Consider the following 18,427-nt stretch of genomic DNA (forward strand, 5'->3'; position numbering starts at 1 on the left):
TGTATGGGTGCACACGGAAAAGGGTGATGTAATGAGTGGGAAGGAGATGCTGCTGGAAAGATCAATCGAATGGGGGAATGTATTAAAGGTGCTAATTCAGCACCAGATAGGGGGGGGCACAGCTACGACCTATGAAAATAAGCAAGGGGGGACAAGGAACCCTCTAGGGGGGAAAACCACAGGAACACAAACAAATTGCAGTTACACCACGAAGGAAGATCTTGTGGGGAAACATGGGGGTGGGGGGACACATTGTGTGTACTATCAGCTCAAGGGACTGTTCTATGATTGGCATTTGCGAGTAAAAAAGTAGCCCCGGTAAACACATTTGGCAGGGATGCCCCCAGGAAGGGCCCCGGCCAGGAAGCCCCACTCTAAACACTTGATCACCACCCCATGGGACAGAGAGGAGGGAGGTGAATCTCAAGGTGCGTGTCACAGGCATGACTGAAGCAGCTAAATCAACACTGGGTGATGTAATGTCAGGGCGGCAAGCTAATCCTGCCGGCACTTGGGGGTAGAGGGAAAGTGGACGTGAGCCAGAGAACTGTTCACATGGCCACAAGCAGTGGTCGAAGTGAGCGGGAGCGGATGGGAGCGCTGCTCCTCTACTTTTTAAAATTACCTTTTACAGCTCCTATACTTTTATTTTAAAAAGAAACCGTTCTGGAATGGTTTCGTTTTAAAATAAAAGTGTAGGAAGAAGTTGAAACTTGCCCTTTCAGTGCACTGCACTGAACGTTCCCTTACACAGCAGGTGTAAGTGTTTGGTGGTGTGTATTGTGTGTGGGAGGGAACGTGGTGATGGGGTTTGTGGGGAGTGGGTGCAAGCCAGCAGGGAACATAGTTCCACTACTTCTTTTCGTACACTTCGACCACTGGCCACAAGTGCCTATCAGCAGGTGACTATGGGAAGGGGAAACTGGACAGAGCGGTGTTCCTGGGTGCCTATCAGCAGGGGACTATGGGAAGGGGAAACTGGACAGAGCGGTGTTCCTGGGAGGGCCAATCAAAAGGTACGTTAAGAAGTCTCTGGGAGGTAGCCAGCCTTCAGAGTATTCAATACAGGGTTTGCAAAGGCTGATATCTAGCAGGTACTGTGTGAATGTCTCCCTTCCCACCAGAGGCAGGGTGTCTCATGTTCTTTCCTCAATGGTGGTGACCAATGGCAGTGTAATAAAGTTCTGACGGCCAGCACAAATGTTATTTTAGTAATTGCAAACTGTTCCTCGGAGGGGTAGAATCGATGTGGCGCCATATGGGGAGGCGATAAGTTGGTATACTGTTGTTGAACTGTTTTCTTCAATCATGCTTCACTAACATACTTCCAAGCACTAAGAAACATCAAAAATATGAACATACTAAATTGCAATTGTTTCTAAGAGTCTTGACCATTGTGTTTTATAATATAAAACTAATGTTCACTTTACTAACAGATGTCATTGTTACGCTCACCTGGTATCCACAGGGACGCCATCCAGCCGGGTTACTCGCTGGTATGCTTCTCAGCTTTGCCCTGATGTGGTCTGCGGGGAAGGTTCTGCCTTGTGGTAGAATTAGTCGTGCTCTCCGTCCGGCCTTCTTTGCAGGGGCGCGTTGTCTTTCATGGGCGAGTGCGGTCCAGTTACTTCACTGGCGCCGGCCCGTTTGATATTGTTCAGGTAGGTCTTATTGCTGTTCTTTAGTTTTGTTGCTATCCTGCATGCCTTTCTTTGTTTAAAATGACTCTTTTTTTCTCCCTTAGGTATGCAGAGCTTCAGCATGGTGAACTGGCTTGGTTGAGCCCCGCTGGTAAATGATGGCGCATTAAGAGCGCTATGATGCGGTAAGTGCTATGCGCAGCACTGCAAAGTCTTGCCTTTGCTAACCTGTGTTTTCCTTCTTTGTAGGTCACTGTGTTCTTCAGCGCGAGTGGAATGTCCGGAGTGGTGCCAGCCGAGAGCCGACCAGCCAGGTAAGCCTTTTGAGCAGTTCGTAATTTGTAAATGTCTCTACTGCTTTATTTAATGTTGCCTCTATCTTCCTCTTTCAGGTCGTTCTGTCTAGGAGGCGTGCAGATTCGAGGAAGCTGTTCTCAGTAGCTGCAAGTGTTTAAAGATGAAGACTGCAGGTAAGATGCTGCTGCTTATGATGTTCCTTTTGTCTCCTTGCAGGTTCTGCTTCTCCGAGGTTCGAGGGAATAGCTGGACACGGTGAGCATCACATTGCAAGCTGCAAAGTAACGCGAAGTGTGTTGTCTTGCTTGGGTGTGGTTTAAATAGCCCCAACAAAATAGTCCCGGTAAAGTAGTCCCTAGACTACCACACCCAAAAGACTAGACCGCATAGCTTGGTTCTTAGGAACCAAGCTATGTGGATGCCTCCATGTTGGCTGTCAATACAATAAAGTAGTTCCCAAGCACATTGTTTTTCATAGTGTATGAGCCTGGCGCTGTAGGCGCCAGGACTGGCCCCATGCTGGCTTTTGAAGAGGATGCCAGGCTCTAGAGGCCCGAGTCCTGACTCCACCTGGCCAATGGGTTTGCCAGAGGGGGTTTTGGGCGAGGGTCGTGACAGCCATCTCTCATCAATCAGTTATAGTCCACTGTTTTGTTTGATTTGTCCAGCTGTAATAAACAGCGTTGCTTATTACCTGGTATGTGCTCCTTTTTTAGTGCAAGTTTTATATGTTGTGATCGGAGGACCCCTGAGTACACAGCCGTGCAAGCAAGATTTCCAGTTTGCGGTGATTGGTCTGGACTGAATTCCTCAACAGGATCTCCTTCTCACTGTACTTCCATTTAAGCCTCTGCCTAGAGGCATCCAAAGACACCTCAAGAAGGTACAGCTGTGGAAATGGAGCACACCTAAATGGGGTTTTAAGTTCCAGTCTGATTGGGAAATGATCACTGCAGATATCCCCACCACTTCAAATCCCTCAAAAGACCCAGAATTTGACCAGGACACAGAGATAATCAATTGTAGAACAGACTTGCATAGAGGAAAATGTGGGCTTACTGGGGATATCATCAATGAAACAACCATTAACAGTGCACAACCCCCAGTCGTAAAGATGATGCCACAGCCTCAGCCCTCAGCCCTTCCACACATGTTCTGTCATCCATCAACAGGTGTGAAGATTCCTGCCAAAGCATTCTCAGAAACATCATACTGTGTGTTATCCAGTCCTTCACCCAGCTTTGTATTGAAATCCCGCCACCACCCCCCCCCCACCCAAGATAAAAAATATATTTTGTGAGGCTATCATGATGGTGAGGCCCTCAATCACAGATGGCAAAACAAAGAAGCAATTTGTTGCATGCTGGGTATGGGGGCTATTATAAAAGTTAACCAACATTATGTAATTCATGCCAGTTCTGCATATTTGGACCACCTGGAGGAAAGAGTGCAAAGGCTCGAGGGGGAATAATTTGCTCACGAGGTTAGATTTAACCAGTATACACAGACCTCCAAAATTACGCCCCCTCTTATTTCTCTGAACCACCACTGAATGAGCCACAAAGCCATTCACACATACTTCCTCCTGTGACCACGTCACCTTAAGGAGAATTTAACCTGCTTTTTCAAAAAGAGACGGGCCTCATTACAAGTGTGCCAAGCCATCGAAGTATGAGTCGCGATGCCGGAAACACCATTGCTACAAAAAGACCACACCCACAGCCCACACACACTGCAACACAACCATGCTTCCACTAGTAGCTGCAGCCATGGAGTTGGAGGTGCTCCATGCAGGAGTGAATCTACATGCACAGGATGCTGATAACTGGCAACATGCTGACAGGCAATGGTTTAGAAGGAGGAAGAGGAAGCAAATAGACATTCAGAGGAACAATGTCCAGCAGGCGGTAGTGCCCACTGATACCCTGGGCAAAAGCCACACACCGGAACCTGATGGACACCCAAATCCATACCCTCTACCGCTTGAATAGAGACACAATCCTGACATTAGTACAGCTTATCCATGATGACATCCATAGCGCCATAGGGATCAGCACTGCCATACCCTCCCTGCTGAAAGTGCTGTGCGGGCCGCATTTTCTGGCAACTGCTACAGTCCAGCACACAGTGGGTGAGTTACATGTGATTTCACAGCCTGCATTTTCAAAAGTGCTGGGACAGGTCCGGGATGCCCACCTCCGCCATGTCTCACAGCACCTTGCCCTGCCAACGACGCAAGCCCAGGTCAATGCCACTAAAATCGGGTTCCATGCCCTTGCAGGCATGCCCAACGTGATTGGGGCCCTTGACTGCACACATGTCGGGCTAGTGCCAAGGCATGCAACAGAAGAGGTCTACAACAATTGCAAAATGTACCACTCCCTGAATGTGCAGGTGGTATGTGACCCAGATATGATCATCACACATTGATGTGCAAGGGTTCCTGGCACCACTCATGACTCAATGGTCCTGCGCAACAGCACGTTGCCTGGCTACATGACACATTATGCTGGCCCGCGGACCTGGCTATTGGGTGAGTATAGACAGTGACAGCAAACATGTTGCATGTGCTGTTAATGGGGGGCACTGTACACTGTCAGGAGTGCATGTCACACAAGCACCAAGCAAAGGCAGTGACCCACTTGCATGCTAGAGTGACTGCCCATGACAGGCATGCACAACCGTGGTGTGTTGAGGGACACAACAGCACAAACAGGGCACTAATGGACAGGCATATGTAATGCACTACAGGACCCACAATGCATCACTTCCAATGCACAAATCACAGCACGACCACACCATGCCCCACCCTCAAGCACAGAACCCACCTCAGTGTACCCATTGCTCCTATGGCTCTTGACCCGGTGAGGCATCCACAGGACCACCACAACACAGCCTAGAACCACGCACACATGAACGAGGACTACTATTGAGCAGACCTTCAGCCTGTTGAAAGCCCGTTTCCATTGCCTGCACGTCTCTGGAGGTGCCTTGATGTACATTCCCGTTAGGCATTACTGATGAACCCATATGCATGCATCATAGTAGGCCGAACCCCGACCCTCACCCAAAATTATTTGTCTCACAACAATTTGTCAAGTGTTGGCAATAAAAGGACGTAGGATTTTATTGTACTGATATGCTTATGCAGATAAACCAATAATCACATATCATAATATACTTTTGGGCACCGGGTCCTGAGGTTACCCCCTCTGGCCCGTGCCGCCTTCTCATGTCCCACGACTCGTTGTGGACACCATACAGTGCCCTGTACTTCTTTTCCTTTGTTCTACTCCCTTATTTGTAGGGTGGGAGGGTTTTGTGGTAAAGAAGCAAAGTGTGGAAGACGCTGAGAGAACAGCGAACCTCCTGTCAGTTTGGGTCCCTGTTCAGGGCCCACAAACAAATTGTGTTCTCTTAGAGCATTCTGCTCTTATTTAAAAGACCCAGGGAAGCCCTGGGTCTTTGATGTGCATACAAGTGGGGGCTGTGCGTCAGCCCCTGGCCAGATAGCCGACATGTCTGGCCCCCTGAGGAGGGGGCAGGTCTTTGAACCTGGGCCCTGTGTGCCTGTTGGTTTTCCGTAGGTGCTTAGCACCTTGTTGTTTGGAGGAAGGGTGAGGCGCTTGTTCACACCTCACCCTTCCTCCGCTTTGTGTGACAGAGATTGTGTATCTCTGTGCTTGTGGGGGAGAGGAGCAGGCGTGGGGGCGGGAGCTGCCCCTCTAATAGCCTGCCGGATGGTAACATCATTTACTCTGCCTCGCCTTGGGCGGCCCTGCGGCATTGCCCAGAATTGTCTTGGTCTGTGCCATGTTACACAATATGTGCATCCTGTGCAACATTCCCCTGCCCCCGGACATGGACATGCCCCCGGCAGATGATGGAGATCAGAGTGTAGATGGAGCACCTGCCGACATGCATCAACAGCATGGCAGGGATGACACGGGTGGGCGTGCATCCCCCCAGCAAGTGATTACCAGTTATTTTTTATCACCGAGCACCTGCACCAGCACATGTAACTGTGCAAAAATAAATACATATGAGCACAAATGGAATGTCCAGTCGTACGTTTGTATGCTACACCATGTGTATTGAACAGGAATAACATAATAGAAATGCATGACCCACCAAATCCAAACACACCCCACAACAACACCCTACCCATGCAAACCCCCAATAACCCCCCCAACAGCCAACTTCCCATGCAACTCCCACCCCCTCACAAACAACTCCCCAACCCAGACAGGAAGAACGGCAAGGTAACCCACCACCAACAAACCCCCAATGCCGTCAGTGTCCAGTGGCAGCCCAGCTCACTTCCTTTGGTCTCTTTGTGGCAGCCTTGCCCCCCTCAGCTGCTCTGAACAGGTGCCCGGACCTGCGCCTCGGGCTGCTTTGCTGTGAGCTTGCAGGCATGGTGCTGGTTGAGGGTGTACAGGATGTGGGTGCTGTTCTAGGGCCACCTACAGGGACAGAGTCAGGGACTGAGCCATGGCTGAAATGGCCTCATTTCCCTCGCAGACCCTCCGAGCGATGAGCACCATAGCAGAGGTAGCCCGTCCCAAAGCAGGTGCACCGTGCTGCCTGGTGGCCTGCACACTGTCCCTAATTAGCTGTGTCTCAACACGCAGCAAAGCGTCCTCCTCCCGCATCAGACAGGCCTCATCTAGGTGCTGCTGCATGAGGCCTGACATGTGCTCATGCCGTTCTTCCATGCAACAGAGATGGCCGTCCATGTCACTGATACTGGGGAGGGGTGGGGCGTGGTGGGCTGTGGTTGCCAGACAGGCTGAAGCTTGGCCATCGGTATGGGGTGTGCTCTGAGGTGCCATCTGAGGAGTACCCAGCATCCTGTGCATCCCCCTCTTCACTGGTGGCAGGTACGTATTGTGGAGGCTCGTGTGGGCTTAGGGGGGTGGCTGACCTCTTGCTGGCACCCTTGTGGCAGATGTAGCCATGACAGTGGCTGCAGGCTCAAACTCAGGGGCTGTAAGTGGTGCAGTGGCAGTGGCTGCTGGCTGTACCTCAGGGGCTGTAGCCGGTGCAGCAGAAGTGGCTGCAGGCTGTATCTCAGGGGCTGTAGCTGGTGCAGCAGCAGTGGCTGCAGGCTGTACTGTGACAGTTGCAGCAGGAGTAGGCTCTTGGGCAGGCGACCTGCATGTCTGGGCCTGTTGTTGCATGTGTGGTGGTGCTTTGCCCCAGGTGCTGGTTCTGTGTGGAGTTGACCTCCTGCCACTTCTGGTGCCCCTTGCTGTGCGTGGCCCAGTGTCAGCGTTGTCAGATGATGTACCTGAGGGTGGAAGAAAGGCATGACGTTAGACACCTCTGTGGCTTCCCATCACCTTGTAACATGCAAAATGGACATTGTGTGGCATCCTGTTGAGGGGCCATGCTGTGGGACATAGCATGGTGCATGCATGCATGTGTTACAGGGCATCAGCGGCAAGTTGGTGGATGTTTGTACATGCAACACAGCTGTAGTTGATCTCCTGGTGTGCTGACATACCATTTGCAGGTGTCGCTGTTCTCAGCTAATACCCCCTTCCCACCTGATTCTTCTTCTGTGGAAAGCGCCTCCTCTTCGACGGATGCAATCGTGGATCCTTTCTTCTTAGATGTCTTTCTCTCCTTGTAGAGATAGGGCCGACCCAGGGAGGTGGCCACTATGACCCCTGGAGGCACCGACCTCCACAGGAAAGGTGAAGGGAAAAAGCCTGAGGCCCAAAAAACCCTTCTTGTTTGAAACTGGCGTATAATAGCTTCTTTGAACCCAGCAGGTAGGTGTAGAGTTCTGGGTCCGAGAGAATTCAATGCAGAGGTAATGCTTATGGGAAGCAGAAGGAGCTCCTGGTGAAAAGAACTCAGATTGAGAGGAGAGAGAGATGGGCCTGGAAGCGTAGGCAGCTGAACAGAGAGTGAACTCGAGAAAGGGCTGCAGAGAAGATGGGAATTAAACCCCAAAAGAACAGCTGGTTCCAGGAAGATTGGCTGTAGTGTTGGCCGAAGTGTAATACAAGCGGAGGAGCCGTGATGAAACTCAGCATGAATACTTCATATGGAGAGAGGCTGCCGCAATGGGTGAGCGGAGGAGCCGCAATGAGAACAAGAAAGCCCAGAACGGCAGTGTAACAGGAGCCGGAGGGAGAGGCAGCAGCTCTCAGCGCAGAGGAGTCGCGAAAGAAAGGGGAGACCCCACAAGGCAGTTTAGAAAGTGCCGCAGAGAAGTTGACAGCCACTCACAACGTGGAGGTGCCGCGATGTGAACCGGAAAGCAGAACACGGCAGTGCCGTGAACCAGCGAGAAAGTGGGCGCTGAGCGCCAAAGGCAGAATACTGGCCGAGATGAAAACAGGCAGCCCAGAGCAGAGAGCAAAGCAAGGAGGGCAAGCGTGATATTATGACACGCAGCATGCAAGCACAAAGGTTGCAACGCTGCAATAAGGGGGCAGAGCCACCTTCTAAACCCAGCGCGAAGCAAACGGCTGGAAAGGGAACTCTCGTACTGAAAGTACGTAGTGGTGAGTTCAATGGAGGATCTGCCATCTCCTCCCTATGCTCCAAGTGCGTAGACCGGTGACAGCAGGGGACAGTGCCATGCAGTTATGGCCGGAATGGGGTTCTGGGATTTGAAGGGGGCAGTGTCCAATATTGGGGGGACGGAAGGGGCAATGCTCATGTTGATGAGTGACATAGGGTTCAGGTCCAGGTGGGGCCTGTGGGGTTTGGGGTAGGTAGGTCTGGCCGGGGTATGGATGGTCCATGTCCTTGCCATTGCAGGGGAGGGTGGCCCTGCATAGGTGTTGGTGCGGGCTGCCATTGTGGGGTTGTTGTGGATGTTGCAGCATGCTAGACACACATGCTGTATGTGGTACTAGACAGCCATGCGTCTCTGTCTTGGATACATGCTATTTCCTGAAGGAGGTGGCTTCTTGTGTGGGTGGGATTCGGGCAGGCATGGGAGACAGGGCATGTGACTTGGTTGTCACAGGATTGGATATGTTTGGGAGAGGATGGGGTGCTGGTGCAGAATGTTATGTTAATGTTAAAGGATATTTGTACCGCGCACTATCACCACCGGAGTGGTCCCCTGGCCCTCTGGCGGTTCTGAAAGAAAGGAGGGGGGGTTAGTGGGGATGAGCTGGAGAAGTGCAAGATGTGAGATGGGAGATGGAGACTGAGAAATTGGTAACTCAGTGTTGTTGTGGTATGGCGGAGATGGCAGGGTGGACAGGTTTGTTTCGGGTTGGATAGTCAATTGAGATGTTTCATGCGTCCCAGAGCAGATGGGGGTGATGTTGTGGACTGGGTAGGGCGACATTGCACTTGTCCATGTGTGTATAGCAGATGGGCATCCCCACTTGACCAAGTGGGGTGTGTCAGGGCGCATTTGGTGCATGGCAGTGAGTGTGTGCTCAGTGCACATTGCTCCTGGCCATGCCACAGTAGGGTTTTGGGGACTCATGTATGGATTTGGTGTAGTGTTGTGCATTTCCATGAGACACAGTAAAGGGATGCCGTTCCGGGTACAGGGTGCTGGTGGCATCGTACTAGCACCCTTTCCGGGCCACCACACTCTCAGTGCTCTGGCCTTCTGGGGGTACCGGCACCTGCAGGCATGGTATACACAGTGGCACCGCCACCGTTGCTGTCAGTGCCAGTTCTTCCGTGTGCCTGTTCTTCCGTGTGCCCATGTCCATTGTTTCATATTTGCCTCAACAGGAATGGGGACTTACTTTTCCGGTGCATGACATCCCGGGCCATAGGGACTGGTGCTGTCCCATTGGCTACGTGGCTTCAAGCAGTGAAAATGTGGTGTATGTTGGGCGCCCAAAACCCAGTGGCAAGGGGGGAGAGCTACTTAATTGTGAGGTGTGTTTATTATGTCGTTGCATTTTGCACTCACTGCCCTCGCCAGGTGTCCCAGCTCCAGCCTATGCGTCTCCGACGCATTCTATCCCCTCCATGTTCAGCATGCTGCTGCACTTCTCCTCCTGTAGCATGAGATGTATCAGTGAGGATGTTCCCCCACCTATGGCCATGCATTACCTGCGGTGGGCTGATAGGAGGTTTCACACCCTAAAACGGAGGTCATCCCACTACTTTTGGCAGTCGAAGAGAGTGCAAGGGGTGTTTGGGCAACTTCCTCCCAGATGGTATTTTTTCAAAATATGGGTGCTGCAGCGGTGGTCGGTTGCATACAGCTCCCCAGCATGTTGGACAGTGGTGTCCATGCGCATGTTCAGCTCGGCCTCTGTGAGGAACGGCTTGCGTTGGCATCTCTCCAGTATTTTTGATTCTATTGCTGGTGATGGACTTGCACAGTCGGGAGGTGTGGATGGCTCCTGGAAACTGCAGATTTTTAGTGCATTGAGTTTTCCAAAATGGCCACCGGCGAATTTCCTGTTCCGGCAAGCATGTAATTTCCAGTCATGGTGTTTCAGGTGCCGTTTGTTCCATTGCTGCTGTTTCCGTTGCCACTTTGGGCAGTATAGACATACCGGAAATGGTGGCACCGGCACTGTGGCTTACAGTGCGACAATTTTTTTGTCCATTTTCACTGTGATTCCATGATGTCGGTCAAAATGTTTCTAGCATGCCGGAATGTGCGTGGACGATAGGTCGTTGTTTGCCAGTGTCTGTGTCGCTACGGGGAGAGAATCGGTGCCACCGGCAACACAGGTTCACCAGAAATGTATCAGCCATCTTGTGATGAGGGCCAAGATGTAACTGGATGTTTGTGGATTATAAAAGGAAGAGAGATAAGCATACCTCGAATTCACGGATTCAAGAGAGACAGAAAGAGTACACGCTATAGTTCGATATCGGGGCATTAAGGATTCTAAAGGCAGAGCCTATTAGAAGAGCATGTACTAAACTCCCAGAGGGGGTGATAAAAACTGAGGAGATTACACCCTCTAAGGTAGTAGGGAAAGACTTTTGTAAAGGGGAATATAAATATATCTTGGAAGTGCACATATATAAAGGGTATAATATGATTGTATAGAAGATAACGTGTTTAACATAAACAACAAAAAAACAAAGAATAGTGCAAATAAATAAATAAAAAACAATGTTTTCCTTACACTTTGTGACAAAGGATCGACATCGACCAAAAAGCTAGAACTAGATGAAACCAAAATACAAGTAAAAAAGACAATTTGAAGATGCTATAAAAAAAAGAATGGTATAGAAATGATTAACGGAAAGGGTAAAGGAAGGAGCTAGAAAAATAGTGTCAAATACATTTTGTTTTAAAAAATAATAAACGAAGGTAGGGAAAATATCCTGATCTCTTGGAATATGAGTGGCGATTGATGGTGCCTATTCAAATATATTTAAACAATATATTTAATTAATTTGGAAGAAGAAAAATTCAAGTAAGAATTGACAGTCTGAATTGGCCTGTCATAATGGAAAAAACACCTCTCACACACAAGACATACAGCCAAGATTATGAAGCACCATTCCGAATGGCTTAAGGGCACCAATAAGACATTTATGCCCTGGCCTCCAAGAGGCTCGTTGTCAAATACAGTATTATGTAACCTGAAAACATATTTACATGCCACGCATAAGGAAAATAAGTTAGAGAAAGGTTTGGCAGTACTAGAGCTTTGGAAAATGTCCCAGAATGAGAAGGAAGTCCCGGTCTATAGGGAGTGGATGCTTAGTCAGCATAAAGGGGAAAACGTAATGCCTTCAGCTCCTTTTCCTCCTCCCGAGAAACAAGACATAGAGGATAAAGAGTAAAGAATGCAAATATATACAGACACGCAATGAAAGTAAACCGCATGATGAGAAAAAAGATGTACAGAGCAAACAGATAGAGATAGAAGAAGAGACAGAGAAACACAGAAGAATAACAGATATAGCTAAGAATATGACAATAGTACAGAATGAATGGATGGGAGGACAGATATTGCTCAAACTAGATGGCAAAGTTATTGGTAGAGTTCAAGAAAGAGAGGAAAGGGAAGAGCAAGAAAAGAAAGTTAAAGAGTAGGAAGAAGAGAGGTTATACAAACAAGAAAGAGACAAGGAATGTAAGTGAAGGGAAGAACGAAGAAATTATGAGGCAAAAAGGGAGAAGGAGAGGCTAGAAGAAGAGAAATTAGAAAAAGTATAAGCCCAAAGAATGAAAGCACATAGGTTACAAAGAAGGCGAGAGGAAGAGGAATTAAGAGAAATAAGAAGAGAGGAAGAAATAGGGGATTTAAAGATGAGGAGATTGAATATGTATGCCGTAGAGCATAATACCCATAGAAACACAACTGTCCTGTGGAGGATGGCTAGGACCATTAGATATGCTTACATGGACAGAAGATACAGAGAGCATAGGAACAAGAATGGGGAAACTATATAGACAAATGAGGGATAAAGAAGGGTATAGAACTCAAGAAGGTGAACAAGGAGCATCCTTTAGGGGAACAGGAGGAAGCTTGGATGGTGTCAGAATAAACAATCGTATAACTATATCCTTAAGTGGGTTAGATCTTGAGGACGTGGAAGAGGACAATAGTCATGTGAGTTGGGACATCATAATGTCAGACGAGGAAAGGAAACAAAATAAAAAGACGCGAGAAGAGGGTGCATATGGATTTTCAGGAGAATCGAGTGTAGAGAAAGGGGTAAAATGGTTAGATCTAGAGGAATTTATAAGAAAAACACTAGAACCAATACCATATATTGAACAGACACAAGTACGATCGCATAGTATAGGGGATGCGTCCCCACCTTATGTGAGCAGACTAAGGGCATTGCCAGGAAGGAAACAAGCAAGCGATGATAATGCTGCCTGGAAGACAACGAGTGTGGGTAGGTATAACAAGGGATCAGGGTTTTCACAGTTCCCACTATTAGAGAAAGGAGTGGGTCGACCACAATATATGCCATGGCCCCAAATGGATATGATAGGTTATTTATAACGTGCTTAATACCCAGAGGTTTATAAGCATGGACCCGGGGATCGAACCTGTGTTGCTCCGTGTCGTCTTGCTTCCAAGGTGAGCACATTGCCCCTGAGCTATCCACCTGAGACAAGGGAGGATAGAAAGGGGATAAGGATAATTCAAAATGCACAATTCCGAGTTTGACTTCCGGTGTGGGAAAATGGTTTAAGGAATTGGAGAAAAGGACTATAGCTATAGGAGATATAAAAGGCCTATTATCAGCTATACTAGGGGAAAGATCTGATGACATTTGGAAAAGTGCAGGGTATCCAAAAGTAACTGCGCAGAACACAGCGCGCGATGGGGCACCATTCAATAAGTGTAGAGCAGACCTATGACGAGCGCTTAGAGTACAATATCCAGATACATTAGATATTGCAGCGATAATGACTAAGAAAACGAGGAAGGATGAAGACCCCATTGCCTTTATTCAGGATATTCAGGACAGATGGAGTGCAGAGACGCATGAACCACGGGATAAAATGGTAGCGTTATTTTACCACATAATATTCCAAGGACTGCCCGAACCAGTACAGAAGCAGTTAAAGAAACAGGTGGGAATGGAAGCAAAACCATGACAAGAGATACAATTGGCAATCATGCATTATTGCAGAATGCTAAAAGAGAAAGAAAAGAAGAAAACTGAGGGTGGAAAGCAAGAAGAGGCGAAGTTGGTGTAGAAGAAATTATCAAAGTTCGCCATAGAGGGAGCAGTGTTGACAAGTAATGAGGGAACCACGGTGGAAATAGTAGTTTCCACAGCCAAATAAAATAGCCAATGCCCAAGATCAAAATGGGTATAATTACATGCCGAATGGGCATAATTATATTCCGAGAGGCATGGGTCTCAAGGAGGAGGACAAGGAGGATTTCAAAACCTTCAAGGAAGGGGAGGATTTAATGGCAGACAGCTTTTGACATGTTGGAGTTGGGGAAAAATAGGACATGTGGCTAGAGTATGCAGGAGTAGAGGAGGCATGCAACAACAGAATTGGTAATCTCCAAAAGGGGGGACAGGATATGTTCCACAATATCATATAGATTCACAAGGATATGCCCAAGATCACACGCAGAATCAGGTATATGCGCAACAATCACAGCAGTTTCAGCAAGTGCCAATGCAGACACAATTGTCACAACTTCAGCAATTACAAGTACCAATGCAGACACAGTCGTTGCAGGGGCAGCAACAGCAAGCACCTATACAAATGCAACAGGTACCCACTCAACAGATACAATATATCCCAATGCAACAGACAGGTGCATCACAATGGCCGATGGACACAGGAGCTGCACAAGTAGTCAAACCCAAACTAGGGAGTGTGACTGTGGTGGGAGGGAATCCTTTCACAGACATGGGGATGAATTTATACCCACAATAGGATAGCCCACAGGACGACCTGAGGTGTTCAGTATGATCTGTAACACCGGACGCCCAAGAGGAACCAAGGGTCAAGGTGACGATAGGAGGCAAGACATTCTTGTAGACACTGGAGCGACTCGTTCCTGTGTCCGTGAGGGAAAATATCCATTGTCAGGCATTGCCAAGAATGCTCAGGGATTTACTGGAGTGACAAGTTTAGTTCCATTTACTGAAGAATTACCCATGTCTATACGGGAACACGACATGTCTATGCCATTGTTATACTCTAAACCGATGCCGGTGAACATACTAGGACGTGATTTAAAGACAAAACTTAACTTAACGATATCTTTCACTGACGAGGGCATAGTGTGTTCGACTCCAGAGATACATTGTATAAATGTGAGGGAATTTATATTAGCCTTTGCAGGACAGAAAGTCTTAAGGGGAGTCCCTCTAGATGAGGAAGTGTTCTTGCATGGAGTAAACGTTTTATTTTCATTGTTACCTAAATTGACAGGTAAAATAATAAGTATGCTGAATACATTTTCGTTCAGGCCAGAAATTCCCATGGATGACGAGGAAGGGCAATTTATTCCTTTGGAATTAGAAGCAGCAGTGGTAAGAGAAGAAAGGGTGATGCTTCATGGTACAGACGATGAGGGAAGAGGGTGGAGAACAGTGATAGCCCTCAATGAAGGATATAGACTGACAGACTTGATAGATGAGGAACTATATGGGGATGACTATTCAGATGACAAATTGGTATTCTTTATAAGTCTCACTTATTGGATCAAAGTTGAGAGCATAGAGGTACCACAGGGAATAGCGTTGGTAAAAACAAAGCCATAATCTTTTAAGGAAGACATGGAAAAGGTGCCAAGGACCTTATGGACCACAAGTCCATATGACGTGGGCCTATTGAAAGGAATAGGAGTGGTGAACATTAAGCTTAAACCAGGCGCTATTTTGCCATGTGCTAAACAGTAACCGATGTCTAGGGAAGCGGATGAGGGGATATTTAAAACTATATACGCCCGAATGAAACAAGGTATTCTGAAACCATCAGATTCTTGATGTAACATGGCTATGTACCCTGTCAAGAAATCAAAGGGCGGTCATGGAGATTTATCCAGATCCAGGACCTTCGCCCTTTAAAGTATATAGTTGAAGCAGAGTTTCCTTTAGTTCTAAACCCTGCAACAATATTGTCCAATATCCCGTCAAAAGTCATGTATTTTACTGTTGTCAATTTGAAAAATGCATTTTTCTCAATTCCTTTACACAAAGAGTCACAGGATTTGACTTACTTTTCAAATAGATCAATACGCTTGAAACATTCTAGATTACCTCAGGGGTACTGTGAGTCCCCTTATATCTTTACTAGAGACATTCAGATGGATTTAGGAAATGTTGAATTCGAGAGCTCCAAAATTCAATAAATGAATGACATTTTAGTGTGCAGTGAGACAGAAGAAAGAGGCAGAGAAGACTCTGTCAAACTTATGACGGCACTTGCAGAAAAAGGGTACAAAGTAGACAAAGACAAATTACAGTATTGTCAAGAAGAATTATTATTCATAGCACAGTTAATTTTGCATGAAGCAAAAAGAGTGACACCTGAAAGAGCAGAAGCCATTATGAGAACTGTACAGCCAAACACAGTGAGACAAATGCAACCATTTTTAGGTTTATGCAATTATTGCAGGGCCAGGGTCTTACATATATTCGACGACAGGTGGCTAAAACTAAATTAATGTGGACGGAAGACATGACTGAAGGATTTAATAAATAAAAAAATGTAATTAGTACAGCTCCTGTATTAGGGATTCCAAGTTACAGTGAAGAATTGTATTTATTTTCCCATTTGAATGGAGAAATCATGACAGCAGTCCTTACACAGAAAACAACATTAGGACATGGTCATAAACCATTAGCTTATTACAGTGGGATCTTAGGTCCAGTTATGAAAGGACACTATCCGTGCAAACAATCTTTGGCTGCTGCTGCATTTGCCATAGAAAAGGCTTCAAGTATAACTAGGGGCTGTTTCGTAACTCTATTTGAAAAACATGCATTATTTGCAATTCTATACAAACCCAAATGTACGTTGACCACTCAAAGAACATCGGGATGTGAGGTAATTATTTCAAACACTGCTATCAAAATTGTAAGATGTAGTATAGTGAATCCAGCAACTTTCATAGCCAAACCAGTGGAAGAAGATGATGATATGCATGATGGTGTTACCTACACCGAGTGTTATGATATTTCCCATGTTACAGCAAATGCTCTAGGAGGGGGTAGTGGTTTTCATTGATGGTTCATGTAAAATCGACCAACAGACTGGGGTGAGCTATTCATGATTGGCAGTAGTAAGGGGGTCCCCAGAGGGCACCTTTGAAGTATTAATGAACAGACGATTACATCAACCTGTTCAGCACAGACTGCAGAATTAGCTCTGCTTACTGATGCACTGCGAAGTTTTGAGGAATTAGCTGTGCTTACTGATGCACTGCGAAGTTTTGAGGATGAGGAAGTGACGGTGTACTCTGACTCTGCCTATGTAATGTCAAAAGTATGATATGATATGCCATTTATAACACGCCTATTCACAAGTGTTTCAAGGCACGACAAGGCAAGGGGGTAAACAGAGGGATGCCAAAAAACAGTGATCTTACTAGGCCTAGTGACATTCAGATCCCGCAAGTGCAGGGGAACATGGAGGGGAAAAGTGCTGGGGGGAGTGGGAGGTTGGACAAGTGCAAGACAAAGGAACAGGAAAGAACAAGTAATGCAGCCAACGGGTGGCAAGTACGGGTGTTCAGAAGTGCAGAAAACAAGTGTCTAGTAAGTGCAGAAGAGAGGACTGTAGGGTTACAGATATAGACCAGGCAGTGCAGGTTTGCAGCTGGACAGGCAGGGGCCTGGGACCGAATTTAGAGTGTGGCCAGGTGACCTGTGCAGTATCAGACAGGAGATCAGTTTGGGAGAGGAAGAGAGAAAGCAGAAGTAAAGAGGAAGGTCTTGAGGTGCTTCCGGAACCGGAGATGGTTCTGCTCAAGGTTCAGAGAGGCAGGAAGGCTGTTCCAGAGGGAGGTACCAGCCAAAGAAAGAGATCTTCGACCCAACACATTGCTTGGAAAAGTGACTGACCCTCAAGGAGTTGGAGTTGGCCGAGCAAAGAGCTCAAGTAGGAAGACATTTCAGAAGAGGGATTTGGAGGCATTGCAGTCCCAGGCCCCAGAAAGCCTTGTGGACAATGCAGAGGGTCTTGAACTTGATCCTTGCAGTCACTGGGAGCCAATGGAGAGATTTCAGGGCTGGAGAGATACGATCCTTGGGCTTGAGGCCAAGGACAAGTATCGCAGTCCTTTTCTGGATGAGTTGTAGAGGATGGAGAGTAGAGGCAGGCCTAGAGAGAACCAGAGCTCTGGGGACAGTGAGCTTCTGGGAGAAAGAGAGGAAGGGAAGAATACCTCTGAGGAGGTGCAGCTAGTAGTTAGACTTCTTAGAGACATCAGAGATGCGAGGAGAGAAGGAGAGTGTGGACTCAAAGATGACTCACAGGTGGGAGCAGGAAGTGGGCCAAGGAAGGCCGGCCAGAGAGTGATAGGAAAGGAAGGTGCAGTTGTGCCAATGAGGAGGATCTCAGTCTTACTGGCATTAAGGCAGAGATCGATGGCGGCACACCACTCCTGGATTGCAGAAAGACAATCCGGGATGAGAGAGGGAGAAGAGGCAGCAGAGGGGAGCCTGAATGCAAGCTGAGTGTCACCCCCATAGCACTGAAAGTTGGAGCAGAGAGCAGCAATGCGGTGGACAAGAGGTGCCAGGTATTGGTTGAACAGCCAGGGAGAAAGGTTAGACCCCTGGGGAACACTACAGGTAGAGAGTGAGCTAGAGGCGAGGAAGGACCCAAGTTGGACCTGGGAGGGTCGGTCCGAGAGGAAAGAGGTCAGCTAGGCCAGAGCCTGATCAGTGATACCCAGGTTATCACGGAGCCGGTTGAGCAGGATGGCATGATTGACCATGTCAAAGGCAGAAGAGAGATCAAGTAGGATGAGGGTAGAGGGGTGATTAGCATCACGGTTAGAGAGCAGGTCTTCACAGATGTTCAGGAGAGCAGTTTCCATGCTTCTGGCTGCTCTGAAGCCAGGCCGATAGTCATGGAG

The sequence above is a fragment of the Ambystoma mexicanum genome, chromosome 10 (assembly GCF_040938575.1).
Source record: "Ambystoma mexicanum isolate Mex_15411 chromosome 10, UKY_AmexF1_1, whole genome shotgun sequence".
In the NCBI taxonomy this organism is placed as follows: domain Eukaryota; kingdom Metazoa; phylum Chordata; class Amphibia; order Caudata; family Ambystomatidae; genus Ambystoma; species Ambystoma mexicanum.